This window comes from Perissodus microlepis, chromosome 5 (assembly GCF_051167445.1).
Source record: "Perissodus microlepis isolate ML-2025 ecotype Zambia chromosome 5, ASM5116744v1, whole genome shotgun sequence".
Taxonomy (NCBI): domain Eukaryota; kingdom Metazoa; phylum Chordata; class Actinopteri; order Cichliformes; family Cichlidae; genus Perissodus; species Perissodus microlepis.
This window is the reverse complement of record NC_140465.1, coordinates 1,730,954-1,747,632: the sequence shown is the minus strand read 5'-3', so window position 1 is coordinate 1,747,632 and position 16,679 is coordinate 1,730,954. Positions and strand designations below refer to the sequence as shown.

Genomic DNA, 16,679 nt, shown 5'->3' with positions numbered 1-16,679 from the left:
CTTTTCGGACTGAGTCATATTCTCACTCCGCTCTGGTAGATTCAGGAGCGGAACAAAACTTTATTGATCCCTCACTAGTTGCTAAGCTCCACATTCACACCAAGCCTCTGCCACATCCTCTCCGGGTGTCAGCCTTATCTGGTCAACGTTTGCCAGACATAACTCTTGTCACCTTACCTATCGCCCTCACCCTCTCCGGCAATCACACAGAGAACATTAGCTTTTGTGTTTTCAAGGCTCCTGTCACCCCCCTCGTGTTAGGCTACCCATGGCTAATGCAACACAACCCACACATTGATTGGCAAAAGAAGCAGATTACGGGATGGAGCACTGAATGCCATATGAACTGCCTTCCGGCTGCCACTCCACCTGTGCCTTCCTCCTCCCCAGGGGAGCCCTCTCTGTCCACGGATCTGTCATCGGTGCCCAGTATCTATCATGATCTAGCAGCATTGTTCAGTAAAAATAAAGCACTGTCTCCCACCTCACCGGCCCTACGATTGCCCCATTGACCTCCTCCCAGGGGCTCCCTTGCCCTCTGCTCGTCTCTATAGCCTCACCCAGCCTGAGAGGGAGGCCATGGAAAAATATATCACTGACTCTCTGGCTGCAGGCATTATCCGCCCGTCGTCATCCCCTGTGGGGGCAGGTTTCTTTTTTGTCGAAAAAAAAGACAAGACTCTCCGGCCATGCATAGATTTCCTCCTACCGCTTCTGAATTCGGCCTTTGAACTGCTTCAGGGGGCCACCGTGTTTAGCAAGCTCGATCTCCGTAATGCCTACCACTTGGTGAGAATTCGTGAGAGAGACGAATGGAAGACGGCGTTCAACACACCCCTTGGGCATTTTGAATATCTGGTGATGCCCTTCGGATTGACCAATGCCCCAGCAGTATTCCAAGCTCTCGTTAATGATGTGCTAAGAGATTTCATTAATCGATGTGCCTTTGTTTATCTGGATGATATTCTGATTTTCTCCAAGTCCCAGGCAGAACACGAGGTCCATGTCCGACAGATCCTTCAACGCCTCCTGGAGAACAGACTGTTCGTGAAGGGTGAGAAATGTGAATTCCATGTCGACACTGTGGCTTTCCTAGGTTACATCATCGCTCGGGGAGATCTGAAGCCTGACCCGGGAAGGTTTGGGTCATTGTGGAATGGCCTCGGCCCCCCGTCTCCAGCTCCAGCGCTTCCTTGGATTGGCCCTTCATTAGAGACTTCAGTAAGATCGCTTTACCACTCACCAAACTCACCTCTCCAAAAAACCCCTTTCAGTGGGACCAGCCTGCTCAGGAAGCCTTTGACCTACTGAAAAAGAAGTTTGCCACTGCTCCTATCCTCCGTCAGCCTAACCTCCAGCAGCAGTTCGTGGTAGAGGTGGATGCGTCTGACATCAGGGCTGGGGCAATTCTTTCCCAAATGTTTGAAGGTAAACTTCACCCTTGCGCTTTCTTTTCACGTTACTCCTCATCCGCAGAACGCAATTACGACATCGGGGACCGGGAGTTATTGGCAGTCAAGCTTGCCCTGGAGGAGTGGTGGCACTGGCTGGAGGGCGCTGAACACCCTTTCATTGTATGGACTGACCATAAAATCTGGAATACATCCGATCGGCCAAGCGCCTCAACTCACGGCAAGCTAGGTGGGCACTCTTTTTCTCTCGGTTCAATTTCTCTATCACCTACAGGCCCGGATCCCGCAATGTAAAGCTGGATGCGCTCTCCCGGCTGTTCACCAATATTGAGGAGTGCACTGACCCTGAGCCCATCCTTCATGCTGCCTGTGTGGTCGGAGCAGTCATTTGGGAGATCGAAACCCTAGTTCGACAGGCTCAAGACACGGACCCCGATCCAGGTACAGGGCCCCCTGGCCGGCTGTTCGTTCCTACCTCCGTCCGTGCCCAGGTTCTTCAGTGGGCTCACACTGCTCGATTCACCTGCCACCCAGGGGTTCAACGTACCATCACCTTTCTTCAACATTATTTTTGGTGGCTTACGTTAGAAAAATATGCTAGAGAGTATGTCACCACCTGGACCACGTGCGCCCGGGGCAAACGCCCCAATCGCCCACCATCTGGACTGCTTCAACCTCTGCCCATGCCTGGCCGACCTTGGTCACACATTGGCCTAGATTTCATTACTGGCCTCCCGCCTTCCTCGGGTAATTCCACTATTCTAACCATTGTTGATCGTTTTTCAAAAGCTGTTCATTTTGTCACCCTCCGTCCGCCTTGGAAACGGCTCAGTTACTCACCACCCACGTCTTCATGCTCAATGGCATCCCAGCAGACATCATCTCTGACAGAGGACCACAGCAATGGACAAGCAGAGAGAACAAACCAGGAACTCGAAGCGACCCTGCGGTGCATAGTCTCCCACAACCAAACCACCTGGAGCGAGCAATTACCTTGGATTGAGTATGCCCACAACAGTCTTACCTCATCTGCTACAGGACTGTCCCCATTCGAGGCCTCCATGGGTTATCAACCACCCTTGTTCCCCGCTGTTGAAGGTGAGCACACTGTTCCTTCTGTGCAACATCATCTCCGCAGGTGCCACCGGGCCTGGCGGGCGACTCGGGCAGCCCTGCTATGGACTAAGGAACGCAACAAAGCTCTTGCTGACCACCGCCGGACCCCGGCCCCAGAGTTTACGGTTGGACAGAAGGTTTGGCTCTCTACTCATTTTGTGCCCGTTCGTGCTGAATCCAAGAAACTCTCACCTGCCTTCATTGGTCAATTCGAGATCGAAGCATTGATCAATCCTGTGTCTGTCCGATTAAAGCTACCACGCAACATGCGTATTCATAATGTGTTCCATGTCTCACAGATCAATCCTGTGCTCTCCAGCCCAAATCACAAACTACCTACTCTTGTGATTTCAGTCTGCGCTAGTCCTTCCTGTGCCCGTGACACGATCAATCTACAATTTTCTGCCATCCCTACTTAATTACACTGATTAATATTTACAGTGCAAACGGCCCACGATACACCTAATTATAGATTACCGTAAGAAAATTCAATAGATTATTTGAAAGTGTTTTTAAGGACGTTAACAAAAGGCTTGGCTATAAAAGAAGTATCAATATGAAATTGGAAAAATGCAGTAAGGACTGGAGTGATCTTAGAGCTGTGCAGCACTATACTGAACTAAATATTGAATAGTCAACAAACTTTTAGTAGCTTGTCCATCCATGTGCCGTAATCTGCATTATTCATGTAGAGGTTCCGACTAACGTTATATTAATGCTGTTTTAGATCAGGAGAAAACCTAACTGCTCTTAGTTTTCATGTTCATTATTAGCTGTCTAGCATGCCTCCGGTCGCAGCAGATGGCCCCGCCCCTCCCTGAGCCTGGTTCTGTGGGAGGTTTCTTCCTGTTAAAAGGGAGTTTTTCCTTCCCACTGTCACCAAAGCACTCGCTCATAGGGGGTCATGTGATTGTTGGGGTTATTACTGTAGGCTGTAAACACTTTCTTTTTCCTTTGTCCATTCTCTGATTAAGTCATGGGTCCAGCTGTAGTTCCACACACAGTACTGAAGCTTATATAAAAATATTCTACACAGTTTCCAAAGTACCCGACACTGAGAACAACCCGCATGATTCAACCACAGAAACCAAAAAAGGAAAGCATGGATTGTGAATGTGAATGAATTTAACTCAAATGAAAAAGTAACCAACCAGACCCTCCAACAACTTCAGCTATGACTTATTAGTGGTAATTACTATTATTTATAGTGGCCTGAATTAACTAATCATTCACTTTTAGTGTGCGTGTTCTGGATATCCATGACCACCTAACAATAGACGAGCAGGTAAACAGATTTTGGGAGTAACACAAAAGTAACATAACCCATAATTTACAAATGACTTAAATCATGTACAATTACAGAAACTAGGTACGTGAAAACACATTTATTGTGAAACTGACTGTGAATGGAGAGTGTATGACTACGTTTTATTTAATATTTATACTGTAGGGTCTTTACCTTTATAATACAAAGCACCCTGAGGGGAAGCAGACACTCATTGTGTCAGGTAACGTGCTTGGCCTCTGATGAACCTGTTTCTGTGCAGACTTCTCCATGTTTCAATCACTGTGAGAGTGTGTGCCATCACTAATTCTCATTTAGTGTGTGGGTCAACCATTGTGTCCACCAATCAGAACTCAGAGGTTAAGCCCCGCCTTTTCCTACAGTAGCACAGACTACTCCTGGCGTCCCCTCGGTGCCCTCTGTAATGCACTTTATATAGTGTTATGATTCAGTGTTATGGATATTTTTTGTCTGCCACACCAGAGGGTGGCATAGTTTGTGTCCTGTGTTATTGCTGCTATGTGAGTTCCAGGTGGAGGCTGACCATTGGTGGAGGACTGGGCTGGGGTGTAACAATATGATTCAGTGCTTCATACGTTACTCATCTACAGATGGTGCAAAATGCTGCAGCTTATCTTTTGGCACATTTCCCCTGTTTTAGCTCTACTTCACTGGCTGCCCATTTCTTTTAGGATTCATTTTAACATTTTATTTGCTTTTAAAGCCCCATGCTCCTAAAGATTTACCCGTGTCCTTCGATCAGCTCTCAGTGTGTATTAGGCTGGATCAACACCTACGTGAGTCGCTGCTGAGGGTCTCTGCTTCCCTCAGAACACTCACAAGACTAACCAATAGGTGGAAGTCACACAGCAGAGCCTAAGACCCAGGACGCAACTAACACCAAGGAGGCTTCTGACAGAAAGACGCTCATCTCTGCATTTGTCCTGGCCCAACCCAGTCACTCACTCCACTTCACTGTGGTCGTCTGTGACTCTGGAGACGACTAGATGTTTGTTTCTGAAATATTTCAAAACTTAATAAGGTTTAAGGGGTGGCTGTAGCTCAGGAGGTAGAGCAGGTCACCTACTGATCGGAAGGTTGGTGGTTCGATCCCTGGCTCCTCCAGTCTGCATGTCAAGTATCCTTGGGCAAGATACTAACCCCAAGTAGAGATGGGTATCGGTCAGGTTTTATCCGGTGCCTAAATGGTGCTCGAACCGTTGCTTTGATGCCAGGTCTCTCTTGGAAATGAGATTTTTAATCTCAATGAGATTTTTTTACCTGGATAAATAAAGGATTAATAAAAAAAAATTAAAGAATGGAGAACACAAACTTTGTCCAAAAACCTCTCATGTTTAGCTGTTTTTTTGTAAAAAAGATAACAATGTTAGCCTTTTCTTCAGCTATGGTATGGCATGTATGGTATTGCTCTTGGCTGGGAGCGGTGCTTAAACAATGGAAAAAACACAAACTCCAAAAACCTCTCATGTTTAACTGTTTCCCACTTTTTCTTTGGTCATTTTAGCCTTTTTGTCCAGGGTGAAGGGAGTATCTGCCATCAAACAAGAAGACAGCCACATGTAACTACAACAGTGTTTGCTAGTTCACCTTACATGCATTAATTTAATAACGTGGTTAGCCTCCTCAACGTAAATTACACACGAACAGCATTAAGCTACTCACGCAGAGAAGCTGCTGCTGCTGCTGCATCATCATCCGTCATCATTTCTGCTACACTGGCAGGGCTAGGGGCCAGGACTCTCCTCTTCGGGTTCTTGGGGGATGTTGCTAACTCCGGGTCAGATAACAGGCACCACACCCGCAGTAGATGTGCTCGGTGTGAGGTCTCGCAGCAAGCTATCAAATACGGTGCATTTCTCAGCTTTTAAAAAAACACTATGCATCGCCAGGTGTTTCATCAGATTCGAGGTGTTGCCTCCTTTGCACAGTATCACCTTAAAGCACTTGTTGCAGGCTGCTGAGTTTGCATCTTTTGCTGTGAAGTACAGCCAGACTTTTGACCGCTTCGCCTTGGGCATTTTTAATCTGTAACTCTGGGCCCGCCTACTATCCTCGGAAAGGTAAAATGATTGGCTAGAATCTAAAGTGTATCACAGCTCAGGAAAAAAAAGCACCGAAATAAAGCACCGAAATGTGCGCTGCTTTTCGGTCTGGTTACTACCGTTTATGTCAGAACCGGTGCCATCATGGCACCGGATACCGGTACCCATCCCTATCCCCAAGTTGCTCTCCGATGCATTCATCAGGGTGTGAATGTAGTTAGACAGCATTAAGTATAGATAAAGTGCTTGTGAGTGATTGGGTGAATGTGGCATGTTGTATAGAGCGCTTTGAGTGCTCCAGGAGAGTAGAAAAGTACTATATAAGAATCAGTCCATTTAATAAAGCTGTAAAAGAGCAGGAGAAATCACTGAAGCTCTGAGACGGAAGCTTTTTAAATACTGTCCACACACAAAGGACAACAGCTGTTATTTGATCTGCACTTGGCTGCAGGCTCCCTGGAACAGTACCTGGCCCTACAGGGATGTTTCTTTAATAACAGAGCTGGACCTGAGAAAGGCCCGAGATAAATATTGCCTGTAAGTTCACAACATTATAGCTGTATCTGGAATATTTGTATTTTCTACAGCCCAAAAATCGTGGGTTATTTTACAAGCTCTCACATTTTGCAATATATTTCCCTTCATAGTCTTCTTGTTTCCATATTAAGATTCATATGTAAATACACTGAGCTGAGTTTAAATGTAATTCACAGTTTTACGTGTGCATGCAAAGGCTATTAAAACGTACAGATCAGGATCACTGGTAATCTGATACACGCGTATGTAAAAAGCACATCTTTAAATGTAAAAAGTAGGGAGCAGTGACCTTTGGTATCACATCCATGAACTTTATGAAACAAATGATGACCAAAGCCTTGTGCCAGGAAAGCTCCGCCCATCCATCATTTATTTATTTTAGCACATTTGTGTGTTCTGACAGGCCAATCATCATTCAACCAGATGTAACTCTGAGTCCTCATCTCTCTCAGTGAGTATGACCTTTGAGGTTATTGGCTGTACATTCTCAGCTTGCCCGAGTGCAATGGAATTATTGGATGGCCTGGGCTACTCTAATTTAGCGCACTGAGATAATAAGGTCCAGAGAATAACTGGTGGGCTCACAGGAGCAGATGGGTGACCCTCTGCTCTCCACTCTTTCTACATTCATCTTCCCTTTCTCTGTTTTTTCTTCCTTCATTCCTTCACTTCATCAGTGTCTATGAACAAAACAAAGAATTAGGAACATTAACATATAACTAATTTTGGGCAGCCAGGGTCACTGAACTGAAACTAAAGTAAAAGGTATTTATGTAGCAAACCTCAGTGTTTTCACAGAGTCAGGGATGGTTTTTTCCTTAATAAATGAAATAATCATTTAAAAATCACATGTGACAAAAACATGTGACAAATAAGCCAAAAGTAAGAAATTAGGAAGGGCAAATACTTTTACCAGCACTGTATGACAGCTGGACCAACTGCCTTTCCATTGTCTGTCCTCTTCATCCTTGCATCCTCCTTTCTAATCCTCTGAACTTCCTGAACTGTCCTCCTTATCCGTGTTTGGACACTGGCTCATGGTCCCCATGGCTGGGATTTTCTGTTTCTCAAATCACCACCCTCCCCCATGATTTCTTCATGTTCTGTCTTGTATTCACAATCCAACAACTACTCCCCCATCTTGATTTGTCAGTCACTCATCCCTTCTCTCATAGTCATGGGCCTTCTGTCCATCACCGCTGCCTTTCTTAGCCCATTTTCACAGCCAAACAATAGAAACAATGGGGAGAAAGCCCCCCAGGCAATGGGAGGAGATGTAGATCACAGGGGCAGTGCAAGTATCAAAAGACTGCTACCCAGAGACAGAGAGAGAGATGGAAAGTGTGTGTGTCTGTGTGTATGAGGGGGGCGCTACAACCCATCTGCTGAGGTGCTGAAAGGAAACAATAGTTATTTGAGCAGCGGAGTCCTGATCCTCACAGTCAGTAGAGGCACTGCCTCAGATGGCGACTGAGCTGGTAGGGATGCACAAGGAGCAGGCAGCGGTGCATAGGAAGCAATTGGAGGAGCTGCAGATACAGACCGAGTGGCAGACGAACATTTTGGAACCCCCCCCCCCAAAATAAATGGAGGTCCTGTTCAAGCGCGTTGACGTGGACCTCACGTGGATATCACTTTGCATTAGTTTGTATTAGTTCTCGTGGATTATGCAATGCTATCTGGTCTCCCTAAAGGGTCCCTTCATAAACTCCAACTTCTTCAAAATTCTGCAGCTCGGGTCATAACTCCTACTCTGTCAAGAGCTCATATTACCCCAGTTCTTCAGCAGCTTCACTGGTTGCCCGTAGAAGCCAGGATAAACTTTAAAATCTTGTTTCTCACGTACAAGTGTGTCCATAAATCTCAGGGAGGGGCGGGGCCATCTGCTGCGACCGGTTGGAGTTAGGGGAGGAAGACGGGATAAAGGCATGCTACGGAAAAGAGACAGAGATTTCTAATAATTAATAATTAAATGTAGAGTGGTGCATACACATAGTGAGTGAAGAAGAAACACCCAGTGCATCATGGGAATCCCCCAGCAGCATAGATCTATTGTAGTGTAACAAAGGGAGGATTCAGGGTCACCTGATCCAGCCCTAACTATATGCTTTAGCAAAGAGTTTTTTGATAAAGCATCTACTGCTGAGTAGCTTTTCACAAGCTCTGCACAAAAAGTAAGTTTTTATTTAAATAAGAAACAAAACCTTTAAAAATCGTGTACGCTCGTTAAAGGTTTTGGTGCTGAGGAGATGATCTAAGATTGTCTTTCACATCCACTCAGTACCATTGTTACAGATGGAGCATACCACAGCAGTCGCTGTCAACTGGACACACAATGAAGTCTCTGCTAACTTTTCTCTACATTGTGCTGTATGGCTTTTTCAATTCACTGCATTGAACACAGGATCTCAGAATGTGTTGGAGATGCACTGTGGGTATTGTACTGGGAGTATATTTGTATTGTGTGCATTTTGTATGAGTACTGTAGAGTACCAATGCAGGCCTACAGACACATAGAGGCTATGTTACACTTGGCCCTAATATATGCAACAAGACTTGCACTGAATCCAGACACTGACAGTTGGCATTAATGTAAAACAGAGGCACACTCAGAGGTTTCACTCAGACCTGACCCCACAGTGGAAGAGACCAAATCAAGCCCCTGCCTGACCTTAACTCTATGTGGCAACAAAACTATACACAGTGATAAAGATAACAAAGTGAAGATTGTCACTCGACATAATATTCCAACGAAATACTGACAGGAAAATAAATTGTGGCAGCCATACCTGCCGTGGAATAAATCTATTAGCACCACACAGGGAATCTTGCACTCACTGGGATAGAAGCATTTTGGTTTGTGTCAGGGGTGGAAGCGCTGGTGGTCCAATCCCCAGCTGTCAAAACCTGCCATAGATACACAGAGTGTAGATGTGTTATTTAAATTCATGGCTGCGCCTTCAGACTCCAGATAAGAAGAATCAGAGCCATGTTTGATCACTGCAGAAAGAAAATGTTGATGTGTTGATTACAATGCTTCCCTTTTCCCAGGTTTCTCTTTCCTGCCTCCCGCTCACCCCTTTCCTTGGTGTGCTTCTCTTTCACTGCATCGATCATCTGTTTTCCTACACAGTCACAAACAGCACAATCACACACACACACTCAGTGTCAGGACATCCACTACAGCCTCACAGCGCACACAGACATATAGGACACACACTCAAGCACGTATACACTCGCTCATAGTAGTTAATATTCACACACATAGTCAGACTCTCACCACACACTTTTCTTCTTTCTATTTACACACGAGTGATGTATTTCCTTTTTCCTCACCAGTGTAAGCGTTACACACAATGTTTAACATTAGCTACATACACACACAACCACTAAGGTTTGTCACATGGAATATAAATGGAGCTGGCTCCAGAGAAAAGAGGTTAAAGATATTTAACCAGCTCAAAAAACTGCAGGCAGAAGTTGTTTTATTACCAGAGACTCACAGGCCTGTCACAGGTTAAAAGAACTTAAAACACCTGAGTTCCCTAATGTGTTCTCAGCCTACTCTAGAGAAAGGGGGGTGGCAATGTAATACATAAAAATATTCACAGTACTCAACACACAGTTATAGATCCAGAGAGCAGATTCTTAATCATTAAACTATCTATACGTGATAAAAAGCTATGTATTGTAAGTGTATCTGGTCCAAATGTTGATGACCCCTCATTCTTCCACTGCTTTTTCAGTGCACTCTCTGAACACCTAGATTGCACACTTGTTCTCGGGGGCGACCTCAACTTGGGACTGGATGAAGAAATGGATAGGCTCAATACAGCAGGAACTCAGCGCAATTGGCAGTCCACAAATATAATCAAACGGTAGTGAGCGACGTTGGGCTGTGCGATGCATGGTGCTCCCTTCACCCCACCAGTAAGGAACAGTATGATAAAGGATTCAGAAAGTTTATTCATGCAGGCCCATATGACAGAGAATGTGCATCTTCTTTTTGTTTTCACATTTTATTTATATTTAATTGTGTTGTGGTTTGCAGTGTTTTGTGTTGTTTCACTTTAAATTTGTTTGAAAGGAAAAAGCTGAAAATTTAAATAGTTAAAAGTTGAAATGTGAATAGTTGGTTTTTGTATTATATGATTTATTTATTACATTTTATGTGGAGTGAATAAATACAAGTATATTTACGGTGGCCCCTACAGACAAAGCACGTACAAAACACAACAGAAGTGCTCCAGGATGCTAGGGGGCAGTGTGGAGCTTTTGTAACCTAGTGGCTACACAAGCCAGGAAGTACCAACGACCGGATTTGGTGTGTGGTAGTAACAGGTTACATTTTTTTAAATCATTTGAATATATATGAGTGCTTGTGTATAAATACACAAACAATACACATATGCTTTCAATTGTGTAATTCATGTGATCTAGGTAGCTCTGTTTGGAAGTTCAGTTAACGCTAGAAATGTGTTTTGGAGTTTGTACGTGTTTTGTCTCTAGGGGCCACCGCATATATTTATATATAAACATATATAAATAAAACCACAGTTTTTTTACATTAGTAATTCCTTTTGTCCATAATTTTATATTGTTGTTAATAATAAATTAATTAAAGCAACAAAACAACCTGAAGAGCCGGCTGGGAGCTGAAAGAGCCGGTTCTCTAAAAAGAGCTGGAAATCCCATCACTAAAGCGTATCTATCAGTCAGCTTGGACCAAAACTTCTGGTCTCAGATATGCGTTTGGGGACTTTTCAGGTAAAGCTGTTCACATCGCTGTAATTCTAATTTGTGGATCTTAAAAGAACCTGTTGTGTTTGGAACCTGTTTTGATGTGAACGGTGTTAATTCAAATTCAAAGCGATTATTGTCATGTGCACAAAGAAATATGCACGACTCATTGGGTAAAAAGATGTAGACGGTCTTATTAAACGTTTTAAACAAAGATGAACTAAATGGTGTGTTGTGGAAAAAAACATCTGGGGCTGATGCTAAATGGACTGATTCTCATAATAATAATGGATTGCATTTATATAGCGCTTTACAATTGCACTATTCATTCACACACACATTTACACACTGGCAGAGGCTACAGTTGTAGCCACAGCTGCCCTGGGGCGCACTGACAGAAGCGAGGCTGCCATATCGCACCATCGGCCCCTCTGGCCATCACCAGTAGGTGAAGTGTCTTGCCCAAGGACACAACGACTGAGACTGGCCAAGCCGGGGCTCGAACCAGCAACCTTCCAAGACGAACACCCAACTGTTGAGCCACGAGCGCTTCTCTACTCTCACAGAGTACTCAAAGCGCTCTACACAACATGCCACATTCAGCCCATTCTCACAACCACTTTCTCTGTACTTAGTGCTTTCTGACTACATTCACACACATTCACACTCCATCGGTTAGTATCTTGCCCAAGGATACTTGACATGCAGGGATCGAACCACCAACCTTCCAATCAGTAGGTGACCTGCTCTACCTCCTGAGCGGTTACATGCTAAGCCTGCGTGGAGATCTACAGTGGTGACCTTTACATAGTACAGTGGCTGTTAATGCCTTTATTTCTGTTTGAAATCTGAATGTTGATGAGAGCTGTCCATTCTGTGCTCAGAAAAACACACACACTCACACACACAAACGCACACACTCACGCAGACACACACAGACACACACACACATACACACACACACACGCACGCATGCACACACACAAATACTTAAATAAAGGACAGATACCAAAAAATTGTACTTAAATACAGTAACAAAGTATTTTTATTTCATTACTACTTTAACTTTTATTTCATTATTCATTACTACTTAAAATAAATACAAATATATAAATGCTAATGAACAAACAGAGTTTTAAAAGGTAAGATAAAGTATTCCTCTGTATTTGGAGTAAAGATATGTTACAATGCACATCATGTGAGAATGTGCTTAAGGCTAATCTAATTAAAGCAGAATTACATAAACTGAATGAAACATGAAACTATTTTGTAAGTCAGACAGAGAGAAAGAAAAAGTGTGGGTGGACATCAGATGATTGAATGTCAACAACTTGATTGGACGGCAAAAATGTGACGTCCAGTAGAGAGGAGGGAGAAAGGGTCCGTGTGGTGATGTGAGGTGAGATGTTCACAGTGCAGAATCCCAGCAGAGACAGTAGAGGGGAACAGAGTCCAACCTGTTCAGGCCTGACTGTGCTCATCCTCCCTCCAACCTCTCCTCACCAAAGAGAACACACTCAGCATTAGCTCACAGTAGCTTAGTTAGATAAGTAGAGTTCAGGTGATCTGATTTGTGAGTTTTACTGTTTGATTCTGCTCCTGTTAAACTGCTTAAATAACATTTCCTGCCATTAAGTTGTGGACATTCACTTTTTAACTGTTTGTTAAACAGTAAAGGTAAAAATCAGAGTATTGTTCTTTACAGTGCAAACAGCTCTTACAGGCTATCCATCCATCCATCCATCCATCTTCATCCGCTTTATCCGAGGCCAGGTCGCGGGGGCAGCAGCCTAAGCAGAGAAGCCCAGACCTCCCTCTCCCCAGCCACCTCCTCCAGCTTATCCGGGGGAACATCAAGGCGTTCCCAGGCCAGCCGAGAGATACAATCTCTCCAGCGTGTCCTGGGCCTGCCCCGGGGCCTCCTCCCGGTGGGACATGCCCGGAACACCTCGCCCAGGAGGCGCCCAGGGGGCATCCTTGTCAGATGCCCGAACCGCCTCAGCTGGCTCCTTTCGATGTGGAGCAGCGGCGGCTCTACTCTGAGCCCCTCCCGGATGGCTGAACTTCTCATCCTATCTCTAAGGGAGAGGCCAGCCACCCTCCGGAGGAAGCTCATTTCTGCCGCTTGTATCCGCGATCTCATTCTTTCGGTCACTACCCACAGCTCGTGGCCATAGGTGAGGGTAGGGACGTAGATCGACCAGTAAATTGAGAGCTTCGCTTTTACACTCAGCTCTCTCTTCACCACGACGGACCGGTGCAGCGTCCGCATCACTGCAGCCGCAGCCCCAATCCGTCTGTCGATCTCCGGCTCCCTTCTCCCATCACTCGCGAACAAGACCCCGAGATACTTGAACTCCTCCACTTGGGGCAGGAACTCATCCCCGACCCGGAGTGGGCACTCCACCCTTTTCCGGCTGAGAACCATGGCCTCAGATTTGGAGGTGCTGATCCTCATTCCCGCTGCTTCACACTCGGCTGCGAACTGTTCCAGTGCGAGCTGGAGGCCCCCACCCGATGAAGCCAACAGAACCACATCATAGCAGAGACGAGATTCTGAGGCCACCAAAGTGAAAGCCCTCCGCCACTTGGCTGCGCCTAGAAATCCTGTCCATAAAAATTATGAACAGAATCGGAGACAAAGGGCAGCCCCAGCGGAGCCCATCACCCACCGGGAACGAGTCCGACTTATTGCCGGCAATGCGAACCAAGCTCTTGCAATGGTTGTATAGGGATCGAATGGCCCGTAGCAATGGGCCAGACACCCCATACTCCCGCAGCACCTCCCACAGGACACCCCGAGGGACACGGTCGAATGTCTTCTCCAAGTCCACAAAACACATGTAGACTGGTTGGGCAAACTCCCATGGACCCTCAAGTATCCTTGAGAGGATAAAGAGCTGGTCCAGTGTTCCGCGACCAGGACGAAAACCGCATTGTTCCTCCTGTATCTTACAGGCTATCCTAGCATAATACAATAATGTTTCCTTGGAGCTGTCCAGGGTACTAAAATCATCCAGAAATAACAAGTGCCACGATCTAGAGGGCAGCTGCTGTTGACAGGTGGGAGTGACCGGGTTTGAGCTGCAGGAATACTCAGGTCTTCATATCAGGGTCAGACAGCTGGATGATTCAAAGGTAGTACTGGCTGAGCCCCCTCACCTGCATCGCCTCCTTTATCTACTTGGTCCATTATCAGGCTTTTTCATCAGAGAGCCAAAATCAACTTCCTGTATTAAATTGAATTCTGTTTCATTTATACAGCAATGACAACAACAGCCACCTCAAGCACTAAGATAAAAAACCTACAGACTACAGTGGTTTAGAAATGCTGATGTTCATTTTCCCTGTAACACGTGCAACAGTGCACCAAATGAATCAGGAAAGTACTGTCACAGGCACACGTGGACTATGAAGTACAAAATACAGTCAGAGTATTACACATGATGGTTTATATCGAGTGATTTAGTGAAGGGGAATGTCAGTGTGAACATTAGCACCTGTGTACCTGTACAGGGCCCTGAACAGCTCTTAATGACAGTCTTGGTGAGTCTGTCTGCCTCATGATCCCATCTGACAACAACACAGTGCACAGTCAAATGTCATGATGCTGCAACAGCGAGCCTTTTGTCTTCAGCTCCAGACCTCTGACTAGCCGACATATGGACACGTCCTCTCTCATCACTCCACACACACCTGTCCACCACATGCAGACAAAGAGCTCAAACTTATTCAGAGGTTTCTTTAAGTTATCTGGATATGCATCACAGGAAAGTGCAGTTCTTGTCACAGTTGAAGAGGCCATGTGTCACGTTTGGCCTTGATGCCAGGGCATGCTGTCATGTTGTAATGCTGCATGGCAATGCTACAGAGGCTACATCCCGATTCATCTGAGGTGATAGAGACAGTGTTTCCCTACTGCTAACTCCAGGCTGTGCGCACTCCTCATGATGACCCTGTAATTGAGCTGCGTCCACAGATATTTAAACAATCACAACATTTTCACCATTAGCCTCTGTACCCGACCACACAGGATTTCAAATCAAAGCATGATGTAAATACAGACTGAATACTTTTGCAGTCAGAACTCACAGAGAGCTGCATTTCCTCTACTCAGCTTTCCTACAGCTGCCTTCAGCTGCTGCCTGTTTGTGGATCCAGTTTTGTGTTTGTGGCTGATGTGTGCAACCACATCAAACATGCCATGTGTAGGTCAAACCACTGGTTTTAGACTATAAGCACAATTATAAGCACAATCTCTCAATTCTCTTCAATGCAGCATAAGTTTTAAACAGCATCCACCAGCATGAGCAGTGGAAACATATCAGGCACTCTCCTCCCTGTTCCTGTTTTCTCTTCATCCAGTCAGTGGTCACAGTGGAGACCCAGGCCTTTTATCCATCCTCTATTTTAACTCCTGGCAGCCTGTGCTTTTGCTCCAAACACCTGTAAACTTTCCCTTTTCTATGTTCATCTTTCACTCTTGTTCGGCACCTCTGTCTCCTTTCAGTCTGTCTTATATCCATCGGTCGTATCCAAATTCATGGGCTGCATCCTCCTGAGGCCGCATTTGTAGACCGTCACAGCGTCGCGCCGAAGGCTGTCCAAATTCGTAGACTCCTCCGAATGCAGCCGACAAATGCGTCCTTCATTTCCCCGAATTTGAAGGATGGGTCGGGTGTGTCCTTCGTGGCCCACCATATCCCAGAATTCATAGCGCGGCCCAGCCAAACTTCAGTTTCCAACAATGGCGGCCGCTTCTAAGTTTTAAAATGACTCTTACTAATCTTTCTGGGTCACAAAATAAACTTTTAACATATTTTCAGGCAAGAATGTAGCTGTGTAAACATCAAATATCTGCTCGGTTTATCAAGACGTCGCATATTTGCAAAAGTGCTTCGACGTTTTCGGAGACGTCTGCTACCCACCAGCTCGATAGCTCGCCGGGAGCTCGAGGGTCACTGAAGCCGCCGAGAACGGCACAACTCCCGGCACACCATTTTCAGATCACCGCGGACTTTCGCTACTCAGGTTAAACGTAATATGTAAGTCACTTAGACAACCTAAAAATGTTGTTGTTGGGCTTTTTTCAGTGTTTTGTTTGTTCGTGAGTAAATCGGTTTGGCTGAGATTAAAGTTATTAGATTAGATAAAATAAAACTTTATTAATCCATCGGGTGGGTTCCTCCGGGATTTTCACACAGCTGACTAAACGTCAAACAGAAAACTGATTAAACAGAAGTGTGAGACGTCGAGAGTTTACACCAGTGTCCTGTTATATTTTAGACAGCAAGGAGCAGACGGCCGAGTTTATTAAACTCCACCGAGACAGCGGTGACGCTGATCTGAAGGCTAGACCGTCCAATTTCCCCAGCCGTTTACTTCCGGCCTACCCGACCTTCTGAGGACCCGGCCCACGTAGACCGCGAAGGCCGGGTCCTCAGGAGGATGCAGCCCAGGAATTTGGACACGACCATCATGTCTTTCCTCTCTCTCTCCTCCTTTCCTGCCCTCTGGGAAAACAGC

At 45.5% G+C, this 16,679-nt stretch overlaps 1 protein-coding gene across 26 annotated transcripts in view; it reads right to left on the bottom strand.

Annotated features, from left to right (window-relative positions):
- The window catches only part of nfasca (neurofascin homolog (chicken) a), a 143,863-nt gene that overhangs the window by 118,275 nt on the left and 8,909 nt on the right, over positions 1-16,679 (bottom strand). The window contains exon 2 of one of the 26 annotated variants that reach the window (XM_084927346.1): positions 9,203-9,320. The exons of the other annotated variants lie outside the window; for them this stretch is intronic. The gene's annotated coding sequence lies outside the window, so the exon portion shown is untranslated. The remainder of the gene's footprint in view (positions 1-9,202; positions 9,321-16,679) is intronic. 26 annotated transcript variants of the gene reach the window in all.